General features: G+C 38.9%; 1 protein-coding gene across 1 annotated transcript in view; it reads right to left on the bottom strand.

Annotated features, from left to right (window-relative positions):
• Positions 1–23,674, bottom strand: part of LOC122790194 (opsin-5-like) — a 570,713-nt gene that overhangs the window by 200,144 nt on the left and 346,895 nt on the right. The window lies entirely within an intron of this gene.

The raw sequence follows: 23,674 nt of genomic DNA, 5'->3' as shown, positions 1-23,674 counted from the left end.
TGGTGGGTGAAGTGTATGAGGTTTCGTGTTTGTGTACCGTCGGTTATTTCGTTGTCGGGCATGTGAGATTTCGTGTTTTTGTACTGTCAGTTATGTGGTTTCGGTGATTGCGTTGTTGGTGTTTTGGTGTTTCGTTTATGTGAGGTAGAACCATATATATATATATATATATATATATATATATATATATATATATATATATATATGAAGAGCATAGCCCTTCCCTCAAAGAAGCCCAATCAAAATGCATCATTTAAATGAGGAGGGAACAACACCCCCAACCTAACAATCCAGATATGATTTTCTCTGTTCAACAAATCATGCCAGCCAAACTTATTAGGTCCCTTAAGGCAAAAACAGTCTACAGCAGTAAATCTAAGAGATGCTGTTGAATGCTGCAAAGTATGTTTATATAAAGCATTAGGTGTCCCGGTGGTGGTGCTGCGGTAGCATTGTCACCTCACAGTAAGACGTTGTCCTGTTCGATTCTCAGCTAAAGCGTCTTCTGTGTGGAGACATGTGTGAATGGGCGTACCTTCTTTGAAGGTTGTAACTCAGTCCTGGCAAGTCGGTATGTAAAAATCTACCGCCAATCATTAGCGGACCGGAGTTCCATTGTGGCGATCCCTAACCGGGAAAAGCCGAAAGATACAACAACAACATTAGATGTCCCATTATTCCTAATATCACTTAAATGTTCAAAAATCCATGCTTTAAACTGTCTGTGGGCTTTGCTTTTGGATTAAATACTGAGGTCTGTAGTCTGTATACTTAGGTAGGGGTTCTATTCTTACTTCAGTCAACTGTGTGTGTGTGTGTGTGTGTGTGTGTGTGTGTGTGTGTGTGTGTGTGTGTGTTTGCTCTTGCATTAGAGAGCTTTTTATACCAGCACATGGGACACTGTTATTACCATATTCTCCTCAACAGACACTGCTATCATCCGCTATATCTGATTAGTGGATATGCACTATTCCCACCAGGGCAGGGTCAGTGACCGATCTGGAGGCCAGGCAGAAGTCACATCATCCTATATGATACAGATTACAGTGACCTGGTTTTCAGTCTATCCACATACATCATGGCATGGTTTGTAGGACCTGTTTTCTTGATGAAAAGCCCCTGTCATCTCTCCAGCTGCTACATGTGTCTGGTGAGGTACATGTAAAAGAGAGCATTATACTCTATTAGTGTTCTGATGAGGTTCAAGTACAGTGCTGTCATATGATCCCAAGATCTGAATATGATGGCATGACTTATGATGTGCACAACACAGGCTTTCAATACCAGTGTCCCACTTAGTGGTCGAAGTTCATTTTGCAATCAACATGTGTTCCCAGTGCTTGCATCACTGAGTTTCAGCATGCTTACATAACTGGGTTTCAGCATAGCGAGACTGTTGTCAATGTGTAATTAGAATGGAATTCCACTTTTCAGAAGGACAAAATAAAGACACATTTCTGCATTTACTTGTAGATCGTGTGGCTTTGTCACCAATAATTTATCTGTGTTAGCCCCTCCTGTAGTATGTTATCATCATAGTCGGGCTCAATGATTGCACCCAGTATGCAAGAATCAGCAAAAGTGGTAAGCAAAAGGCCATATAATTTAGCCTGAAGTCTTGAGAAATAGATTCCAAACATTAAAGGGACAAGCACAGATCCATGGGGTACACCAGTGGTGACAACTCCACTGGTACAGGCTGATTCACCAACTTTCACAGTATGTGTTCTATTAGTGAGCCAGTTGATTGCCTGCCTAGTGACATTTATTTTATTTATTTATTTGCAGTTTGATGACCGGGAAAGTCCACTGTGCCCAGGAAGTCCGTTTTCAGTGGAGGCCCGAGGAGAAAAGCTCCACAGTACAAAATTAAGTTAAAGACACAGAAGTGTATAGTAAGATGAAACATTTAGAAATAACAATGCAAATCCAAGTGAAAGAAAAATTATGTACAATATTTTCAAAGAACAATATATCATGTGGATTACAACTACAAATTCATTACAAAGTGAGAGAGAAAAATTATATACATTTACATAGAACAAAGTATCGTGGAATTGTCAGTTATTGAGAGAGAATCATGCTTATAAGAAGCCTAGATGTGGAAGAGGTAAGATAGCTAGGTTGGGAGAATGCAGATACATTTCCATTTAGAAGAGAGGTAGGAATGAAGCTGAGATTTAAAGTTGTTTGTGTTCTACATTGTTCTTAGGGAGGAGGGGAGAGAGTTCCATTTCTTGCCTAAGGAAAAAGCGAGGAGAAGTTGTCCAGTGGGTCACTTAGGTTTGAGGACAGTAATTAAGTTTTGGTGTTCAGATCTACGGGTTCTATTTGGGATGTATAGGGGTAGGATATTGGTTAGTGCAGGGCATTTGGTGGGGTTAAATATTAGCCTGTGAGCTGTAGTAAGTTGGAGGTAGTCCAGATAGTTAGGTAGTTCTAACCAATTCAGAGAAATTTTGTTGTAACAATTTTTAAGTTTAGGAGAGCTGGAGGAGGATAGGTTGGTTAGTAAGGGAGCAACTAACATTAGGGAGGAAAGGAAATAAGTGGAGGTGATTGTTGTCTAGTAGAAGGAGAGAGGAACTGATTGTTTCTGTATAGCATGCCACGTTTGTGATGTTTTTTTTTTATATTTGGTTGTATGTGGGTATCGAAATTTAGGTGTTCATCTATGGTTACACCAAGTAATTTAATGAAGGGAATGACTACAACAGGAGAGTTGTTTTGGTTTAGGATTGGAAGGAACTTTTATCATAAGGGAAGGTTTTTGAGGGTGGGAATAATAATATTTTAGATTTGTTGGAATTGAGAGAAAGGTGGTTTTGGAGCATCCAGGTCTCAGTGATCGAGAAGGTGGTCTGCGTCTTAGTTAGAAGTTCAGGGAGGTTAGTGGCAGAGCAGACTAAAGCTGAGTCATCTGCATATAGTATTATGTTGGCATTGCGTTTAGCAGAGTGAAAATTATTGATGAAGATATTGAACAGCATTGGTCCGAGAATGGATCCCTGACCAGTAGGGGTGAGTAGAAAAGGTGAGGTGCCTTTTCTCCATTTCATAGTCTGGGATCTGTCAGACAAGTAACTTGAGAACCAAGATATGGTATTTTGGGGCAGATTTAGGTTAGAAAGATGGCTCAGGAGATGGGTATGAGAAATAGTATCAAATGCTTTAGAGAGATTAGCAGAACTGTTAATACTGTTTTCCCAGAATCATGGGTTTGGTTTACAGTATCTAAGAAAGAGGTTTAATTCACAGCTGGGAGACTTTCTCAATGATCCCTGCATGGAGAATTGTGTTCAAACCCTATGCCAATTGGGGATAGCCAGTATGCACTGTCTTATCTACATCCAGGCCTATAACGCAGAATCAACAGGCTGTGACAACATCACAAATCACCTCATCACATACACCTTCCTGACACGGTTTAGTACACACTTCAACACATCCTCCACACAGATTATGTTGCTGTAGAAGGGTGTTTTCAACATGCATCCATGTGAGTTGGGAGGCAGAACTTGTTGCATTCATGTATAGACATATCCTGACTCTCCTTATCTATGAGGTAGACCAACATGTCATCATGGACCTATTCTAAATGGACACTAGTGATATCCTGGATATGTGCAATAGACTTTTGTGAGTTGTTAATGCTACATCATGTCTGTTACATCTGTTAGATGTCCTCAAAGAGATCATTGACGGCATGCATGACAACACTATCATCATTTTGAACTTGACAAGCCCAAGGCATTTGACATGAATTGACACTGAGGTATTCAGTCAACACTGTCAGATGTGGCCATATACACCTATACCACCAAGTGAGTAGACCATCACATACATGGCATCAAAATATATTGACATGTAAAGTGTCCTATATCTCAGGTCCAGTGATCAGGTCTGTACATCACGGTTGTCTGCTAGGCCCTTTCCTGTCCATTATTTAAGTAATAAACATCACAGATGACATACACATCTTGTGTCCAAACAGCTGGCTGAAGGACTACAGACTATGGGTAATCATTGACTCCAGCTGTGATATTAGTATAATACAGACAGTATCAACACATACCAAAGATTGCTGCTACAGCCATGACAACATCTGCAGTGACAAGAAAACATGTGGGGATTTGTTACATCATGAAAACAAACACACAACCCAAGTATAATGTGGACATAGGTATGTGACCTGTATCCTCTGGTATATTGTAAGTGAAACATCCACCAGCATGGGGTCACAGTGCTGACTCCCTTATATGTGACACAAGTATTGAGTATGTGAAGGACATCCACATCAGAGGCCACAACACCAGCATAGTTCTAAGTCTTAATCACACCAATAACCCTTCTTCATGTACCTCCCTAGACATCTTCCATTGATGTGTAAATTAAGTGCACCACCTTTGTCACAGTGTCCTGCCACACAGCTTATTGGCCACACCTAGGTATTCTTTTTGTGGCATAAACATTACTGTCTGATGGTGCGGAAATCCCATCAAGTTATTACACCAGATGCATGTGTGCTACCTGTTCTGGTGATGCACACAGTACATACATAGGTGATTGACAACATTAATGGCATGGATAACAGTTGTGACAATGTGGATTGTACTATATATGAAAGGCCAGCTTGTGAGGGTGGCCAGGATGGTAACAGTTGATGAGGAATTTTTTGAGGAAGTAGATTTTGTGTTAGTCTTATCTGACAAGAGAGGTTATCTAAAATGTTTCCTAACTGACAGAGAGAGTGTTGAAGGACTTGGCTTGGAACCCTGGCTAAGGACTCAGCTGTATAGCTGTGCCAGTGGTGTTGTGCTCTTAAGGGAAATTGCACTTGATGCAGAAAGCTGCATCTGGAAATACTGTGTGTGTGTGTGTGTGTGTGTGTGTGTGTGTGTGTGTGTGTGTGTGTGTGTGTGTGCGTGTGTGCGTGTGTGCGTGTGTGCGTGTGTGTGTGTGTGTGTGTGTGTGTGTTTGTCATCCTCTCAGTGTACGTCCCCCACTGGTGCCAGTGGTGTTGATTCAGGCTCCTTGATTACTGGTCCAGTGGTGGGTCATCACACATGCCATGAATATGCAATGAGAGCTGATGCTCACCATGCACCACCATGAATACATGTAAACTCCATTTAGACTTCACGAGAAGCCTACATGGAGTCTATTCAACCCCACTGAGGAGGTTTAATTTATATTCTGATGAAGTCCTTTCAATAGGATGAAAGCACTCAATAAATGATTTTTTTTAACCAATATTTGACTGGTGACTGCCTGATTCCTACGTTATTTTTCAGTTGTTGGTTGCATACTGTTTCCCATCTTTTTTTACAAGGCATGTTAGCTTTCATTGATGAATTCTTTATAGCAAGCCTCCACAAAAAATCCTGACTTTCAAACACATTTTTACTTCTTTCATTACCAGATTTTATAGCTTTAATTTTAACTTGCTCTAATTCTTTCCACGGATATACAAAATCATTTTTCCATTACATATTATACTACATTTTTCTGTCATTTTCCAGTTCCTCCATATTTATTTTCCATATTATAATTTTATCATGGTAAGCCTTCATCTCATCATTTATGTAAACTATTTCTCTTTTGAGATTTTTTTATCATACTCCATTATTTTTAATATTTATATTTCAATATTTTATTCATTAAATTTTCATGTTTCTCTTGTAAGCATTTAAGCACTTTATACAAGTTCAAATAGCTACCTGTTCAATAAGGTTTATTAACCCCAAACCCCCTTCTTCTTTTCCTACATACAATATTCCTCTATTTACGGGATTCTGTCTAAATCCCCATATAGAGGAAATCATAATATTAATAATCTCATTTTCATATATTTTGGTACATTAAATACACCAGATAAATAAGCTAATGTACCTAATATTACAGAAGTCAAAAGATATACTTTTTTATAAATCAAATCTGAAAATTTTCCAATAGTCACACATGTTTACCTTTTCCTATTTCAGTCTTCCATTGCAAATCTACAATATCTTGTTTCCTGAATCTGATTCCTGGTACATCTATTTCTTGCATATTGCAATCAATTTCTTTTAGTTTTCCATTATAACCAATCCTTTACCTTATCTGATTGAACATGATTTCTCTTTCTTTGTTTGCATACCTCTTCTTTCCATCTTATATCTATAATAGTTATTCTTCCCATTAATGTGAATGTTATATCCAGAATTTTAACTATCTTCTTAATGAGAATTCATATTCCTGAACAAGTATCTTGGCCTAAATTCCAAACACTATTATGTCTGCATAAAACCTCTACTGCAACCTGTCTTCTTTTGTTAATAGTATAATATCTTCTAATATTATTATATCCACATCCAGTTCTTTACACCATTCTATAATGGTTAACCTTCTCAGTGTACTTTTTAAATCATTTACATGTATAGCTAGCATTCTACTATTATCTCTTTTCTTTTTTTCCAAAAAATTATTTTAAATTAATATTATTAACCCTTCACCCTTCCCTTTCTTTTTTCTTTCATACTTAACCCCATGAATTTGATTTTTCTCTCCCGTACCCTTAACTGATGAAATACTTTTTGCCTTTTACTATTTTCTAGCTAACATCTTCTTCATCACTAATCTCAGATCCTTCTTCGTATTCAGTTCTTTATTTTTCGTGATTCATTTGAGTCTGTCTTCTTATTCTTATCTACACTTACAGTCTCCTCTTCTCCTTGTTTCTGCTCTTGCTCTTCTTGATTTGTTATTTCAGTTTGTTCTTGTGTTTGTTCTTGATTGTCTTGATCAAACGTCGTTGCCTGTTCTCCACCACCCTTCCCTTCTTTGCAGTCCTTCCACATATGCCTAACCTTATTATATTTGGAACACTTCATTTCAAATGTTTTGTATCATGTCCTATTTACCACAAATATAACATTTTCTTTTGACATAATTCATAATCAGATAATTTGTCTTTCCACAAAAATGTTCATTATTTCTCTATGTACATTACTTAAGTGTCTTTTTAAAGTCTCTCTTTCAACTTCAGATCTAAACTGTATGTATATTTTTTCTTGGTTTCCCTATAAAAAGCTTTAAGCATATATACATTTGATAGAGTACAGTCTTTCTTTTTTTCATATTCCCGAAATGTTTCCATTACATCTCCATTTTCAAAAATAATGTCATAAAAAGTCTCTTTACTTATATGAATAAACGCTCTTACCTCTGTAAGTTTGGTTGCCAGTGGAGAAATTATATTATTCCTCATATCTTTCCAATCCTCTTTCCTGTTTACTGTAGATCCTACTGTAAAATGTCTTCTCTGATTTAACTGTGGCTCTTTTCCTTCTACTTCCTTTCTTCGCTTCTCCCTTACCATATCTGCACACTGTTTACTTTTCTGCACAGTTTCCTTACATATGAGTTCTGAATCTTCTTTTTGTATTTTGTCCATTATATCTCCCCATGAAATGTCCTTATCACTCTCGGGCTCACTCGTCACCAGCAAATCCTACAAAATATCATCCTGCAAATTTCCCAAGTGGAGGGTTGTAGCAAGAACTTTATTACTGTTCATAATCTCCTCCCCAAAAAGTTCCCACTGGAGCTGCATTCTGAATCCTGTGAAGGTCTGGTTGCCTTCACTTTTCTCACCACTTCATACTCAAGATTTTTATCAGAATTGGAAAGCTTGACCTCCTCTTGTGTAACTCTAGCATACTTCTTCTCCACCCCTTGTTGTTGTGATGCCTTGATTGACTTCACTTCGATATCAGTCACCTTCCGCTCCCCTTCAATTGCTTTCTTCTTGTTTACCAAAGATTCATCTGCCGGGTTAAGTTCAAGCACAACATTCTTTTCAAAAGAGTCGAAACTGTCAGCAGCAGTTTTCCACATCATATCCATGTGCCTCTGGCTTCTCTGAGCCACCTATGTACCTGGAACAGACACAGAAAGCATCCCAGCAGTAACAGTCCCACTTGTCAACAGAAAGATGAGCAGGGGAAGTTCCCTGATGCCCTGGCCAAATTTCCCCACCTAGTATAAATACCATCTTGGGTCACCCCTGAAAAGAGGCTACTAGCCTAGTGGGACTAACACAGTCAACAACAAAAGATAAATAAAATAAAATAAAGTAAATATATGCAAATGATCCCTTAAGTACATACAGTGTTTCAGCTACATAGCTTCAGAATGCCTATGACTTTTTTACTTTTGATGTCTTTTTTGGATGCATTCAGGCCAATAAAGCCAAATCCTGCTAACTGTGGACATGCATGTTTCTGCCTTTTTAGTGACCTCATCAGCAAAGCATAAGTCCATTGTTTTGTTATACTTTAGATACAGAAGGCTTTAAACCAATTCAATACCCATAAACATTAACGTGCAAGCAAAATATCAAATTAACATCGAAAGCAAAGGGTAAAATGTCACACAGACAAACCATGTCGACAGCTAAAATTATTAAAAACAAAGGTCTTGAAAGAAGAAATACAGAAATTACAAATGCAAACTGATAAAGGTTTCTCCCCCCAATCCAGAAATCACCAGGTATCCTTACAGGGAAAATTAGCACTCCAGACTAAATGCACTAATTTCATCTTCCCTAAGCATAACATTTTGCACAGAGGCTTTGAGTAATCACTTAGCAAGATTTTGGCTAATCTGATCATGAGGATAAGAATTATTATGCATTCATAAATTAATTCATGAAGAAAGCATTTTATGTGTCCCCAGATTGTTGTAAGTTAGTTTGTAGAAATGCTCTCCTGCCAAAATAAATGTACAAGATGCTAATATTAAGACATGTCTGATATATCCAGGCCTTTCAACAAAATCTCACAAGGAGGTTGACCTCTTGGGGTCTTCTCTCTTAACTGAAAAAGTAGTTTGTGCTATTAAATGCTGAAAATCAGTTAACACATGGCACATGTCCTAACTGCAGAATGTCTAAACAATATTTCTAGCAGTTAATCATGACTGTGAGATGTTAGTGAGCTGTCTTCTGTAGTCTAGGGCTTGATTGCTGAAGCCTCCTTTTGGTTGCTATGCTGACTGTGCTGTGAAACAATTGGAAATCTGGAAGCTATGTTCCAAAGCTGTCCCCTGGACTGTATGTCTAGTAGTTAAGAATTAACCCAAGAACCTATAAACATGTTAGTCTATATTCACACAACTTTTCTGGGATACTTTATTTGCATTTTTCACTGTTTGAAGCTTTCTTTCCTTATAGTCATTGTTAAAGTAAAAAAAAAACCTTTTCCTGTCTTATACATCTTATTCCTCTCATTAAAACAGAAACTAAATACAGCAAAAATCGTAGCCAGTCACTTGAGGGTAACAATGAAGAAATTGCTCAATGTTGAGCAAGAAGGTTTTGTTAGAGGCTGTAAACCTTCACAATGTACATACTGCCCCCTGCGCTGCAGCCAGTGCAAAGCATGCACATCACCTATACACACTGATTGCCAAGAAGGTTTTGTTAGAGGCTGTAAACCTTCACAATGTACATACTGCCCCCTGCGCTGCAGCCAGTGTAAAGCATGCACATCACCTATACACACTGATTGCCAAGGTGTGTTAGAAGGTGACTGTTTCACAATGTACATACTGCCCCCTGCGCTGCAGCCAGTGTAAAGCATGCACATCACCTATACACACTGATTGCACCTGATGCTGAAATAGGTTTGACATTGTAAATTGGAGTTTCCTTTTTTACAGCCCACGAAGGTATGGGTTACTATACTGAGTTCATAAATTGAGTAAATGGTCTTAACTTCACATTACTTTTTCTTCTTTTTTTCACTTACCTAAGTAACAAGGCAATGATTTTTTGGTTATTCTGTTTCTTCGTAACTTTGAACTAAAAGCTAGGTGGGGGGGTAGCCATTCAGTGATTTTCCTGTCCTTGCATATTTAAACTGGTACCGTTCCATTTAAAGAGCGGACCACTCTCCACAAAAGGGAGGGGTGTATGTATTCATATAAATATACTCACCTCTCCAGTCCAGTGGCTTAGCATGAAGCTTGAGGCATCCAGGGTGCAACTAACAATAGGCAAACTGCTCTACAAATTGCTTAGCATGCTACAGGCCACTCAAACTCAGGAACCCCACACAGCCTTCCTGAAGACACTGCCTGGGTTCATAAATTCAAATGCCATGGACAGCTAGTCACTGTTCCACAGAGGAGAAAATATACTATGAACATATAAAACATTTAATCTTAAAAGCTTTGGTACAAAATAAATATAAGTAACCAGGTTGTGTCTGTAATGGTTGGAGGTAGTCTAACCAAACTTTTAGCCTCTGCAGATAATATTTTATTATCCCTTAGGCAGTGGAATCTCTCTCAGCAGTCTTGGATATTACTGATGTCTGCACTAAATTGTTAAGTTAAAATATGAACAGAGATAATAGCTGTAAATGAAATTTTGAGTCTCAACATTTATTCCTATATCTTGATATCTACTGAAGTCCAAACAGCATTATAGAAGCAGGCATTTAATAATCTTGGGAACAAAATAATCAAAGAGCTTGTTGAGTCCAGCTCCTACTTTTCTTGGTGGAAAGGATTAACATTCTCAATGAATATTCTACCTCACCTACTCCATATTAACTACATACATTCCCCATTTTCCTTAACAGAGGGTTTTGCTAGGTAGTTCTATGATATCATTAAAAATGTTGCAGCTCCACTAAAACTGCACATTGTAGAATTTTTTTGCAAGGAAAAATAATGATCTTTGAGGGAGGTGACATGCCTCTAGTTTTTTTTATTATTTGAGCAATAGTTTGGATGCCCTTATTATTGCTATTAGATAAGCAAACATGGATTATTAACCCCTGTCTGAGCAAGGATTGAGAAAGCAGCTCTAAACCTGCATCACATAAATGTTGAGGCTATTTTTCATATTACTCAGCATACATCAGTTAGTTTAAACAGTTCTCAGTTAAAGTTAAATGATGGTAGGGCCAAGTATCTGCAGTATATTGCATTTTCATCCTAGTGCAGATGTGAGGTATGTAGTTTAAACAACTGAAATTTCACGCTTACTTTTTCCCTGAAAATAGCTTATTATTTCAGTACTGTTTTTGAAGAAAACGGTAATAGGTGGCATCTCAAAAATGAACTGGAGAGGGATTGAAGTCTTATAAACGTTATGATGCCATATAATACCGATATTACCCATGGAAAACATATACATTTAAGTACTGATTTTTAATTAAGTGGTTTAATTACTGATTTTTAATTAAGTGAGATTATGCAAAAAACATACTGCCCTACTGCCAGTTATCCTTGTTATATGTCATTGGAAGTCTATGATATGAGACTTATTTCTAACATTAATAATAGACTCTATGTTGGCGCTAATTCTTGTGGATTATCAGGAGAAAATCCTGAGTTCATTATTTTGCCACATAACACAAAATGTGAGATAAATGATTATTTCTTGAGGCATTTATGTTGATAGAAATGGAGTTTGTGAGGACTGTAAAGAAGCAGTTGGCATTATGTCAATATCAAATCTTTTGTTGGTATTAAAAACATGGAAACAACTCAATATAACCAATACTGATGAGTGGATATAAGAATTAAGCAAGAATTGCATAGTAGTCAACAAAGTTAAATGGCAACCATACCCAAGAAGTATTCTATTTAATCTATTTAGGAATGTACTTTCTAACTTTGCTGGTGTCATTTTCTCTGATGAAAGGGACAGCAAGCAGAAAGGTTGGTTTAAGGTAGATGATAATCACTACTTGTTGCAATAAATCGTACATAATGGACTGGTTTGTTATGACCTGATGCAACAGCTTCATGCTCTGTCAATCTGTCTTGTTCTTTTCAATGCAAATCATTGTCAGACTATGTGATGGCATTATATTGAGGCTGACTTTTATTTTCCTTTATATTAATATATATGTGTTCAAATTCACTAAAGCAGACGCTAAAAAAGGAAAATCTTGGAAATGTGATCTGCTGGGCGGTTTGAAAACATGAATATTACAGACTGCAAATTGAGAAATGTAAATAATATCAGATGTGACATTTAACTAATAATGTGTTTACTGTGACATATAATGGGCTATCAGGTATACTAGATGGCAAAAAATGATGCTATGCATATCATCAAAAGGGACCCATGAGTCATAGGAATCTGGAGCAAAAGTATGACACTTGCAGAATATTCAGTTACAATAACAATAATTACATTGGAAATGTGTGTGCTTGGGGGGGGGGCTGTGGAAAGACATTATACGTGTGCCAGGACTGGAAATTTGAGTTTAATGGTTTTAATACAAAAATAAAGGCAGCTGAGGAAAATACATCCTGCAAAGAAAGGGCAAATGAGGGTCAAGATGGAGAGAAAAGGAAGAAGGGAAAAGATTGTAGATTTAAAATGTAAAGAGTGAAGTATTTTACATGCTCAGAAGATTAATGAGTCACTAGTAGAAAAAGAGGTCAGAATTGAAGGTGGTAGGAGGAAAGCACAAAAGCTGTAGTTGTTACAGCCTCAAGGAAAGACAGTTATGAATATGCAACAGAGGGGAGAGGTAATACAGGTAAAAAATAATGTCCTAATGTTTTAATGGGCCAAAGCTGGAGCATTATGCCTTTAAATGGAAGCAGTATAAAAGAAGAACAATGAGACAGACAACTACTTTGGAATGCACAGTATATTGAGAAGCAGATGTTTTATTACAGTTTTGAGGAAGCATGAGCCAAAACAGAATGGGACTGGGGAAAAAAGAAAGAATTTTAGACAGACTCCAGATTCTGCACCAAATAGGAGGCAGAGCACACTGGGATTTCTAATTTAGAAGTGTTGTACTTGTGTATTTGTTACTTTGGGCTGGATTCATGGACACCAGGTGGCCTATGAAATCTTGACTTCTTACTGACAGGCATCTAATTTATGAACAGAATGTTATACCTTAGTGCATAACCCATAGAGTGCCTATAGAAATGAAAGGTTACTGAGCATGTGCACAGTATGTCATACATTCCAGGGTTTTACTAAGATTTTTCAGCCTTCTTTATTTCTAAATCTAGTTCTAAATCTTCCAGAATCCCTGGCTCTATTCTAAAGTGTTTTATTAAAAATAAAAAAAAAATAACAGAAATAATAAAATTTGACATTAATATAATATTCAAGTTAGATAATTCTTAACATTAGAAAAGAAAACTAGAATAAAATTATTCACAATATGTACAAAAGGCCTGAGATCCAGATTATAAAAAAATGAATCAAGACAAAAATTTGAGATTGTAGACATAAAACTATAATATTTAACTGGGTGAAGAAAATTAGTCTATAAGGGGCATAACCTTCATATACGGATTGTTGTTTAGTTTATTAACTCAACAAATACAGTTAATCACTTAATAGACAATGAATCTACTAATTTATTATATTTAGGAATTCATATTTGTAATAACACAGGGGAGGCTATAAATTAGAATTATGAAAAAATAATAATCACTTTAAGTATGTCATACATTCCAGTGTCTGAGGAAGAGCTGCAAAGTGTCACAGCAGCGCATTCTATGGTAGACAGTCTACTGTACAGCTGTACATTATACTCTCAGTAACCTTTCCTATAAAGGGAATGTTAGAGATAGGGTGAGAATAGACCGGAGAACCAGGCCCTAAATATGGCTTTTTGAGGACTAGAATAACCAACATCTCCTTCAAAACAGACGGAAAAATTGTGGATCCCATGGGCAACTTAACAATCCATTAAAATAACTAATTCCAGCGCACTCAGGCAAGAAGGAGTGTGCCTGGTTAATTTTGGCTCCTGTCCAAATCTTGATGTACTTAAGTTGGACAGCTTTAACTCAGAATAGCCATCAAATAAAAACCTGCACCTTAAAGTCAAAATGTATTCAGGGAGATTAATTACTAACTTAACTAACTGGAGGCAACCTTATCTCCAATTAAAAAATAGAGTCACTGTCTCAAAGTCATAGTACATAAGTAATTTCTTAATAATTATACAAGTGTGCTAACCAAGAGGAGGAATGCAGTGGATTGGCTTGAGGTGGCCAAAGTCTCCATTAGTCTTATTATAGAAGAGCTCAGACTGGTACAGATAATACAGTAATACGGTGCATCTAGGTTCTGTGGTTACATAATGATGTGGCCTCTACCCTACACAATGAATGAGGTCATTATGAACTAGCACTCAAATCATAGATACGTGGTATTGTCCATATAGCAATCCAGAACTCTTTGAAATTCATAAAGATTTTTAGCTATCCTTATATGGACTTGTTGGGTGGTTCCATAACCATTCAAAACAAACGGGAATGACCTTTGTCATCTTTCCATATAATAGAATAGCATGTTTAACAATAGTCCATGTTCACAAACTGCACTAGACAGTTTATACATTTCAATACGATACACTTCTAATTGTTCTGGATGTCCTAGACCCAGTCGGCTGTCTTTTCTTGATGTGGTATTGTTCCAGTATTGTTCTTCCTCAGTAAGACTCTCAACACTAGAAGGATTCACCCTGCTGCAATCTAAAATGGAAAGCTAAACTGTCCTGCCCACTATTTTAAAGACTGCTAAGGTATTGTCCCACTACTGCTCTCCCTCGGTAAGGCTACCAATGCTAGAAGGATTCACCCTGCTGCAACCTAAAATGGAAAGCTAAACTGTCCTGCCCACTATTTCAAATACTGCTAAGGTATAGTCCCAGTACTGCTCTCCCTCAGTAAGGCTTCCAACGCTAAAAGGATTCATAGGTTCATAGGTTCATAGGTTCATACTAGGCTATCTGCCCTAGGGCATTTATAAGCCTAGCCAGAGTGTGTGTGGCTTTCACCACCCCTTAGGATGAGAATACTATACCCATTAGTTTGCTGTGCCTCTGTCCAGCAGTGACACAGAGATGATTCCCGGGGTAAACCTATGATCTCCCATCCACTGGTCAAGATTTCTCTTGAACAGAGTCAGTGAGGGGCTCTGCCTCACATGGACTGGGATTCTGTTCCATAGTGTAGGGAGTCTCTGGGTGATGAATCTGTCCCTCCAGCACGTCCTATTTATATCCGTGTTGAGGTTTAAGTCTCCTGCTCTCGTGGCTCTGGTGGATTTGGATTTTTTGAGGTGGAGCATGTCCATTAATTCCGGGTTGGACATGGCCTTGTATGTCAGGCACAGATCACCTCTGAGCAGACGGTATGCGACTGAATAGAGCTGGAGTTTCTTCAGTCGGGCAGCGTATGACATATGTTTGAGCCCCTTTATCCTTTTAGTGAGGAACTTTTGGGGTCTTTCCAACTGCTGCAGGTGTCGGGTAAGGTACATTCCGAATGGGGCGTTGTACTCAATCATTGGTCTGATAAGTGAAGAGTACAGGGGTACAATGACCCCTCCTGATCTGGATGTGAATCCCTTCATGATCAGGTGGGCAATGTAGAAGGTCTTCCTAACCACTTTGGCAATGTGAGTGTCAAAGAGAGGTTACTGTCAACTTGGGTCCCCAGGTCCCTGATAACTTCTTCCATGTTTAATGGATTACCACCTAAGTGGTAATTAGGGGTTACCTTGTTTTTCCCAAAGGGTATGACTATACATTTTTTTGGCATTTAGCTTAAGGCCATGGCTCTGGCACCAGTTATCCATTTCTATGAGACCTCTCTGTAGGATGTCTGTGTCTGATGGAGTGTCAATTATGGTGCCCAGTTTGCAGTCATCTGCAAATTTTGTCAGCCACAATCCCCCTATGTTTGCCTGCACTTCAGAAAAATAAATGCCGAACAAGAGGGGGCCCAGGACTGAGCCCTGTGGGACACCGCTTGTGACCGGCTTAGAGTCTGACATGGCACCAGCAACTCTAACCCTGTGGGTTCTGTCCTTGAGCCAGTTTGCAACCCATCTTGTGACATATGGGTTTACTGATGCCCGAGTGGGGTATTGTGTCGAACGCTTTTGCTAGGTCAGGGTAGGCTGTGTGAACTGCCTTAACCTCATCAATGGCCTTAGTGACTGTTTCGAAAAAGTCGACCAAGTTCAAGAGGCAGGATCTGCCCTTGACAAAGCCAAATTGGGTAGGATCCAGTGTCTGTAGGTCCCCAATGTCTTTATTTATGAGTTCCATTATGATCCTCTCCATAGCTTTGCAGACAAGGCTCATCAAGCTTATGGGGCGGTAATTTCCAGGGTCCGTAGAAGCACCGCCTTTGTGGAGTGGGACCACAGTTGCCGTACACCATTCTTTGGGTACGTATCCTGTAGTAAGGCTAAGATTAAACAGCAGCCTTATGTGTGGGTTTAGTTCCTCATTGAGTTCGTGTAGCACACAGCCGGGGACACCGTCCGGTCCCATTGATGCTGTGTTTTTTGCTTTAGAGAGAGCAGTTCTCACCTGGGCATCTGAGATGTTTGGGAGGCTAGACTCTGGTTGTTTAGATATTTCTCCTTTTGGGGGGGAGGGAGGGGAGAAATTTGCACTGAACCTGTCTGCCAGTATGCTGGCAATGTCTGTGGGTTCAGTGATTTTTGTATCATTTTGGACTAATTCTGAGCATATCTGGGAGTTTCTACCCAGGTTTCTAACATAGCTAAAGAAGGCCTTATGATTGTCTTTTGTGTCATTAGTGATTTTTCTCTCAAAGTTGGCCTTGGATGATTTTATGAGTGATCGTAGTTTTTTGCTAGTAGTGATCAGAGATGCCCTCCCTTTTAGGGATTTTGCTCTGTCATGTAGTAGCTTTCTCCTCTTGTTGTAGAGTTTGTTTATGGCTGGGGTCCACCAGACCGGGCACCTGCCTTTGGTGGAAAGGGTCTTGATTTTATTAGGGATTGCTTGATCCATACATTCCTGGAGGTGCTCGTAGAAGGCATTTGTAAGGGTTTCAGCAGCGTGGGTTGTGGTTTCCACTGGCTCGGGGCGTTGAAGGATACCACTCCAGTCTTAAGAAGTGTGAAGTTTGCTTTTGAGAAGTTCTTCACTGTGGTCTTTTTTGCTGGGGTTGGGGGCGGGATGTGGATTTCCAGTGAGATTAATTTATGGTCTGATCTCACCAATGAGGGATATACTTCGGTGTGGAGCATTTTGTCCCCATGTTTGTGATGATCAGGTCTAGTATATTTTCTCCTCTTGTGGGAATGGTGACTAGTTGTTCCATAGCATTTGAGTTTATGAACTCCAGGAACCTTTGGGCTAGGGTGTTGGGGCTTGAGTAATGTTCCCAGTCTATGTTTGGGTAGTTGAAGTCACCCAATATGATGGTGTTTGGAGAGACATTCATACTCTCCAGTGTCTTCAGGAAGGCTGTGTGGGTTTCCTGAGTTTGAGAGGGTAGTCTGTAGCATGCTACAAACTGTAGGGCAGTTTTACCTATGGTTAATTGCACCTGGATGGTCTCCGATGCTTCGTGCATTGCCACTAACCTGGAGGTGTGGGTATCCTTTATGAATATGGATACTCCCCTCCTTTTGTGGTTCGGTCCGGATTTTGGGGCTGGAACGCATGATATGAGGTATAACCTGATAGTGCTGGGGTGCTCTCAGGAGCCTTGAACCAGGTTTCAGTCACAGCACAGACATCAATGTTCTCCATACTGAGGAGGGCTTCGAGGGCATGCATCTTGAGGTTTAGACTTCTGGCATTGAGCAGTATTACCCTTAGTTTTTCTCCATTTTTGTTTTCTAGGGTGGTAGGTTTATCATTTGAGCCTTGCCTAAAAAAGGCACTATGGGGGTGGCAAGAGCCTTTGCCAATATCCGGAAGCCCAGGGTGACAGGTGCAAGCCGTCCCTTGAAGCAGCGTGGCTTGTCAAGCATGTCATCCCAGGCAGACAGACATTGGATCCCCTTAGAATGACACCAGTAATTAAGCCAATTATTAAAGCTGATCATTTTGTCTCTGTATTGTGGCATCATTCTTGGTGAGGGTAGGATACTGCTCAGGGTCAGGGTCATACCGGCCTGGGTTACATAATCTGAGAGCTCCTCTATGTCTCTCTTCATGTAGTCCATGGAGGTACGTCTCAGGTCGTTCACACCGGCATGGACAATGACTGAGTCATACTTGTACTTGCTGTGGAGTGACCTGAGTGCTTGTGTTATGTGGTGGATTCTAGCGCCTGACAGGCAGCTTACTGTGATCTTTTCCTTGTTCAGTCTGGTGAGTGGGACGTCAGTGTGTCTGACTATGGAGTCACCTATAAGTGTGTCTGGCATTGTGTTTGGCCTTAAGGGCTGTGACTGTTTAGCACACTGACTTTGAGAACTATGTGTTGCATGTCTTATGTCTTGAGGTGGCAGTTGCTTGGGTGTCTGCTTTGGAGGCCTCTGTAGTTTTGGTAGATTTTTGATCAGTGCCTCCGAGTATGTCTTTGTGTGTTTATGTGTTTGTTTTGCAGTTGTGATAGTTCTATGTGGAACTGGGTTTGTGGTGTGCATAGTTTCCTTCTCCTCCTGTCTGGTCTTGCCAGTCCTGAGTTGAGAGAGCTCAGCCTCCAGTTTGGCTATATAGTTGCATCTCTCACATGTATTTGTGTTTTGTGGGAGAAGGAGTGGGTTGTCTGTGTACATGAGGCAATTGTAACATTGCCTCAAGATGCCCAGATTCACCAGCTGAACAGGAGAGCACGCCAGCAACTGACCCTTCGACATGCTAGAAAAAGTGAAAAAGTTTGCTGTGTAACTGAGTCAGAAGGGACCTATAGGGAAATGGGTACTCAAGGGGATCCTAGGCTAATGTAGTACTTTGTTTAGTATATAAGTACTTTACCTATATAAAAATGCTTTAGGAGCAAGTGCTGAGCTTTTGAGATAGAGAATAGACTGTTTAGATTGCAAGTAGAGAAGTTCTAAGGGAAAAATTGAACAGCAGACTTTACGGAGCCAGAAATAGTTTAACCTTGTTTAACCGGCGCTGCCCGATGGTGCTCTATGGGCAACTCCACGCTAAATCACACAAAAGCACGCTAAAGCGGGCTTTATTACAGGGGGCTGAAAAGAGCTAGGAATTGACTCAAAATGGCCAATAGACTACAAGTTTCTGGCTGGAACCACTCCTCTAGGGACAAATAGGCTGCTCAGTGCTCCCCACTCCCACTGGTGAACAAAGACGCTTCCTTTTATCCAAATAAGGATATGGAATAGCACAGGAACCAAGACAAAGCCCAGAGATCAGCAAACTCTGAAGACTGGACTATTCTAGTTCAGTAAGGTGGGAAAACAAAATATTTTTTTTTTGTTTTTGTCTTTTTTGCAGCAAACAGAGGAAAAACAGACAGTAAATGCTATAAATGCTTTTAAACGGCTAGCACACTTGAGTTTGTTAGCCTACAGGTAAAATTAAGCAACAAATAACTTTATAAAAGTGCAAAACAGTTAATCAATGCAAAAACAGTTTAAATAGAATGCAGAGCTTTATAAACAGGCGAAAATACAGTCGCTAAGCAGTAAATAATCAAAAAGCCAGAAAAAAATACTTAAATCAGGAAAAAGTCACTCTTTTGCTCTCTGCTGCTTGTAGAACTCTGCAGGACACCACGAGGAGCAGTGCTGAGTTGAATACAAGCGAAAAAGCGTGCTAACGCGGGCTTTATTACAGGGGGCTGAAAAGAGCTAGGAATTGACCCAAAATGGCCAATAGACTACAAGTTTCTGGCTGGAACCACTCCTCTAGGGACAAATAGGCTGCTCAGTGCTCCCCACTCCCACTGGTGAACAAAGACGCTTCCTTTTATCCAAATAAGGATATGGAATAGCACAGGAACCAAGACAAAGCCCAGAGATCAGCAAACTCTGAAGACTGGACTATTCTAGTTCAGTAAGGCGGGAAAACAAGATTTTTTTGTTTTTTTGTTTGCAGAAAACAGAGGAAAAACAGACAGTAAATGCTATAAATGCTTTTAAACAGCTAAGCGCTTGAGTGTGTTAGCCTACAGGTAAAATTAAGCAACAAATAACTTTTTAAAAGTGCAAAACAGTTAATCAACACAAAAACAGTTTAAATAGAATGCAGAGCTGTATAAACAGGCGAAAATGCAGTCGCTAAGCAGTAAATAATCAAAAAGCCAGAAAAAATACTTAAATCAGGAAAAAGTCACTCTTTTGCTCTCTGCTGCTTGTAGAACTCTGCAGGACACCACGAGGAGCGGTGCTGAGTTGAATACAAGTGAAAAAGCACGCTAAAGCGGGCTTTATTACAGGGGGCTGAAAAGAGCTAGGAATTGACCCAAAATGGCCAATAGACTACAAGTTTCTGGCTGGAACCCCTCCTCTAGGGACAAATAGGCTGCTCAGTGCTCCCCACTCCCACTGGTGAACAAAGACGCTTCCTTTTATCCAAATAAGGAGATGGAATAGCACAGTAACCAAGACAAAGCCCAGAGATCAGTGAACTCTGAAGACTGGACTATTGTAATTCAGTAAGGTGGGAAAAAAAGATTTTTTTTTTGTTTTTTTCTTTTTTGCAGAAAACAGAGGAAAAACAGACAGTAAATGCTATAAATGCTTTTAAACGGCTAGCGTACTTGAGTGTGTTAGCCTACAGGTAAAATTAAGCAACAAATAACTTTTTAAAAGTGCAAAACAGTTAATCAACACAAAAACAGTTTAAATAGAATGCAGAGCTGTATAAACAGGCGAAAATGCAGTCGCTAAGCAGTAAATAATCAAAAAGCCAGAAAAAAATACTTAAATCAGTTATAGCAAATACAGTTATAGCAAATGCTCTGAAATATACTGTATATTTCCAAAATGTTTGAGAAGGACAGTCAGAACACAAGAAGGTTCAGGCGAAAGAGAAAAAAAAAGAAAAAGTTTTGTTTTACTTTTTGAAAGGGAAAAAGGAGGAACAGAAGGCCTTATCAAATGTTCTGTCTGTATTAGACAGAATAAGCTAATGACACTAGACTGGGAGGTGTGTCACAGTAGGGGCGGGTAACTGCAAAGCTACCAAGTATAAGAGCAAGACACCAACAGGGAGGGAGGGTGGAGCAAAATAGCCTACAGGCAGCAAGCACTGAAAATGAAAGTTTTTAAACAGATAAGGATTTGTGAAGATACTGAATAGACAAAGTGCTTTATATATATTAAATTTTAAAAACAGTAATCTGTAAAAATAATCAAAAAAATCAAGATACTTATATTTCCAGCTCAGTTGCGGTCAACAACTTCTCCAGTCTTGTAAAGACAGAAACCCTACCAAAGTTAGGGCTTAAAAACCAGAACAGCTTCTTCTTCTTTTTTTTTTTTTACAAGAACACAAAAGAACCAGCCCCCACTAGCCAAAAGATAATTACACAGAGGAAATGTTTCAGTTTACACAATAGCCTACAGACAGCAAGCACTAGAGACAAATGAAAGTTTTTAAACAGATAAGGATTTGTGAAGATACTGAATAGACAAAGTGCTTTATATATATTAAATTGTAAAAACAGTAATCTGTAAAAATAATCAAAAAAAATCAAGATACTTATATTTTGTAGCTCAGTTGCAGTCAACAACTTCTCTAGTCTGCACTGTGTGCAAAGACAGAAACTTCTTTTTTTTTTTTTTACAAGAACACAAAAGAACCAGTCCCCACTAGCCAAGAGATAATTACACAGAGGAAATGTTTCAGTTTACATAATAGCCTACAGACAGCAAGCACTAGAGAGACAAATGAAAGTTTTGAAACAGATAAGGATTTGTGAAGATACTGAATAGACAAAGTGCTTTATATATATTAAATTTTAAAAACAGTAATCTGTAAAAATAATCAAAAAAAATCAAGATACTTATATTTCCAGCTCAGTTGCGGTCAACAACTTCTCCAGTCTTGTAAAGACTGCACCCTGCTGCAACCTAAAATGGAAAGCTAAACTGTCCTGCCCACTATTTTAAAGACTGCTAAGGTATTGTTCCACTACTGCTCTCCTTCGGTAAGACTGCCAACACTAGAAGGATTCACTCTGCTGCAACCTAAAATGGAAAGCTAAACTGTCCTGCCCACTATTTTAAAGATTGTTAAGTTTTATATCTTATACATACTTTATGTGTGCTCTTTGTAAATAAACTAAACTGGGTCCATAGCACTCCTAGCTAGCCCCTTGAGTCCCATAAAAGCTAAGACACTCTACTACAAATTGGCAAACTAACAGTCGTTAAGAGGAAAAATATTTCTAGTGGCTAAACACAAGTAATTTCTACCCTCAACTTGTACTCTATCCCAGCAGTTTAATACTAAAGAAACAGATCATTTTTGTACATTAAAGTACTTACATTGCATGTACAGCCTTCAGGTCACTTGTGGTTTGGTTAAGCCCTGCTCTGCTTGTCCTTGCTGCGCTCGGGCTCGCTCCGTGTCCCACCCTGCCCTCAAATCCCACCAGTAGTGCTATATTTATAGTTATATAACCTCTCCCCTCTTTTACAACCAATCAACTACAACCACCCAATTAATAGCACTCCCCCTACCTGATGCAAACTTCCTAATCTTCTTAATACATTCCTGCTTAAATACTACACCACCAAAATGTCTCAGCTATTCGCAACATTATCATCAAAAACCAAAGCTATTACTCTCTCTCTCCTACCTTTACTGATCATTTCATATCTCCCCACCATCTATGAAAATTAACTTTACCTAGGATTCTACTACCCAAAAACCCAAACTACCACTCCAGTAGTATCAAATATGGAGAACTTAACAATTCCCCTCACAACTAAATCCTTAACCCCTAAAAACTACCAACCTATTGGATCCAGATATATCAGCCCCCAAACCAAACATTATCAAAAGCTGATAATCAAAATCCTAAAACTCATAGTTAGCTTACAACATAACCTCACAATGGATGGAGACATCCAGCGTAACCTGCTGACTTTAACTCCCAAACTACTAATTCCCCTAATATAATACCTTGAAATAGATCCCCTAATTCATTCCTGGTCTGGCACTTAAATATTAGAAGCATAAATAATAAGGTCCATAACCTGCATGCAATCTTGGCATTTCCCTCCCCTGATATATTATGTCTAACAGAATCTTGGCTAAACTGGCAACTACAGACAATGAGGTATTACCACCAGAGTACAACATACTTATATTAGACCGTCCTACTGCAAGAGGTGTCAGGATAGTTATACTTTATAAAACTACACTGAATGTTACTAAGGACTCCTTACAACCACCCCAGGTTATTAATGCAGAAATTCTTATAACCAAACTGCAAATTAACAAAAACAAATGTATAAACATAATCTGTGGCTACATTCCCCCAGGTAATAACACAAACACACTAGAAGATATCCTCCATTAGTTATCCAGTACCTATCCCCAAGAAACCATTGTTCTCGGAGACTTCATCGGTGACTGGAACACCTGTTTCTCAGAATCTTCTACAACCCAAGTAAACCTACATGGACTTACACAGATCATATCCTCCCCCACCAGGATTGGTAAACCCAATAACAAAGAAAGTATCCTAGACTGGATACTTATCAATAACCATCTCCATATGTACAAGTCAGGGACCCTCCCTGAAGACCTAAGTGACCACTTTCTTACCTACATAATTAAGTACAAAGCTGATAACTCCCACCAGCCCATCTACAAAACAATAAGAAATAATAGGAACTTTAACCTCACCAATTTGCAAAATGAACTCAAATTATTTAATTGGTCAGTCCTAAAACAATTACCATTGGATGAAGCTGTAGTATGCTTTA

Source organism: Protopterus annectens, chromosome 1.part2 (assembly GCF_019279795.1).
Source record: "Protopterus annectens isolate FY-2018-M chromosome 1.part2, PAN1.0, whole genome shotgun sequence".
Taxonomy (NCBI): Eukaryota; Metazoa; Chordata; order Ceratodontiformes; family Protopteridae; genus Protopterus; species Protopterus annectens.
This window is presented reverse-complemented; position numbering and strand designations above follow the sequence as displayed.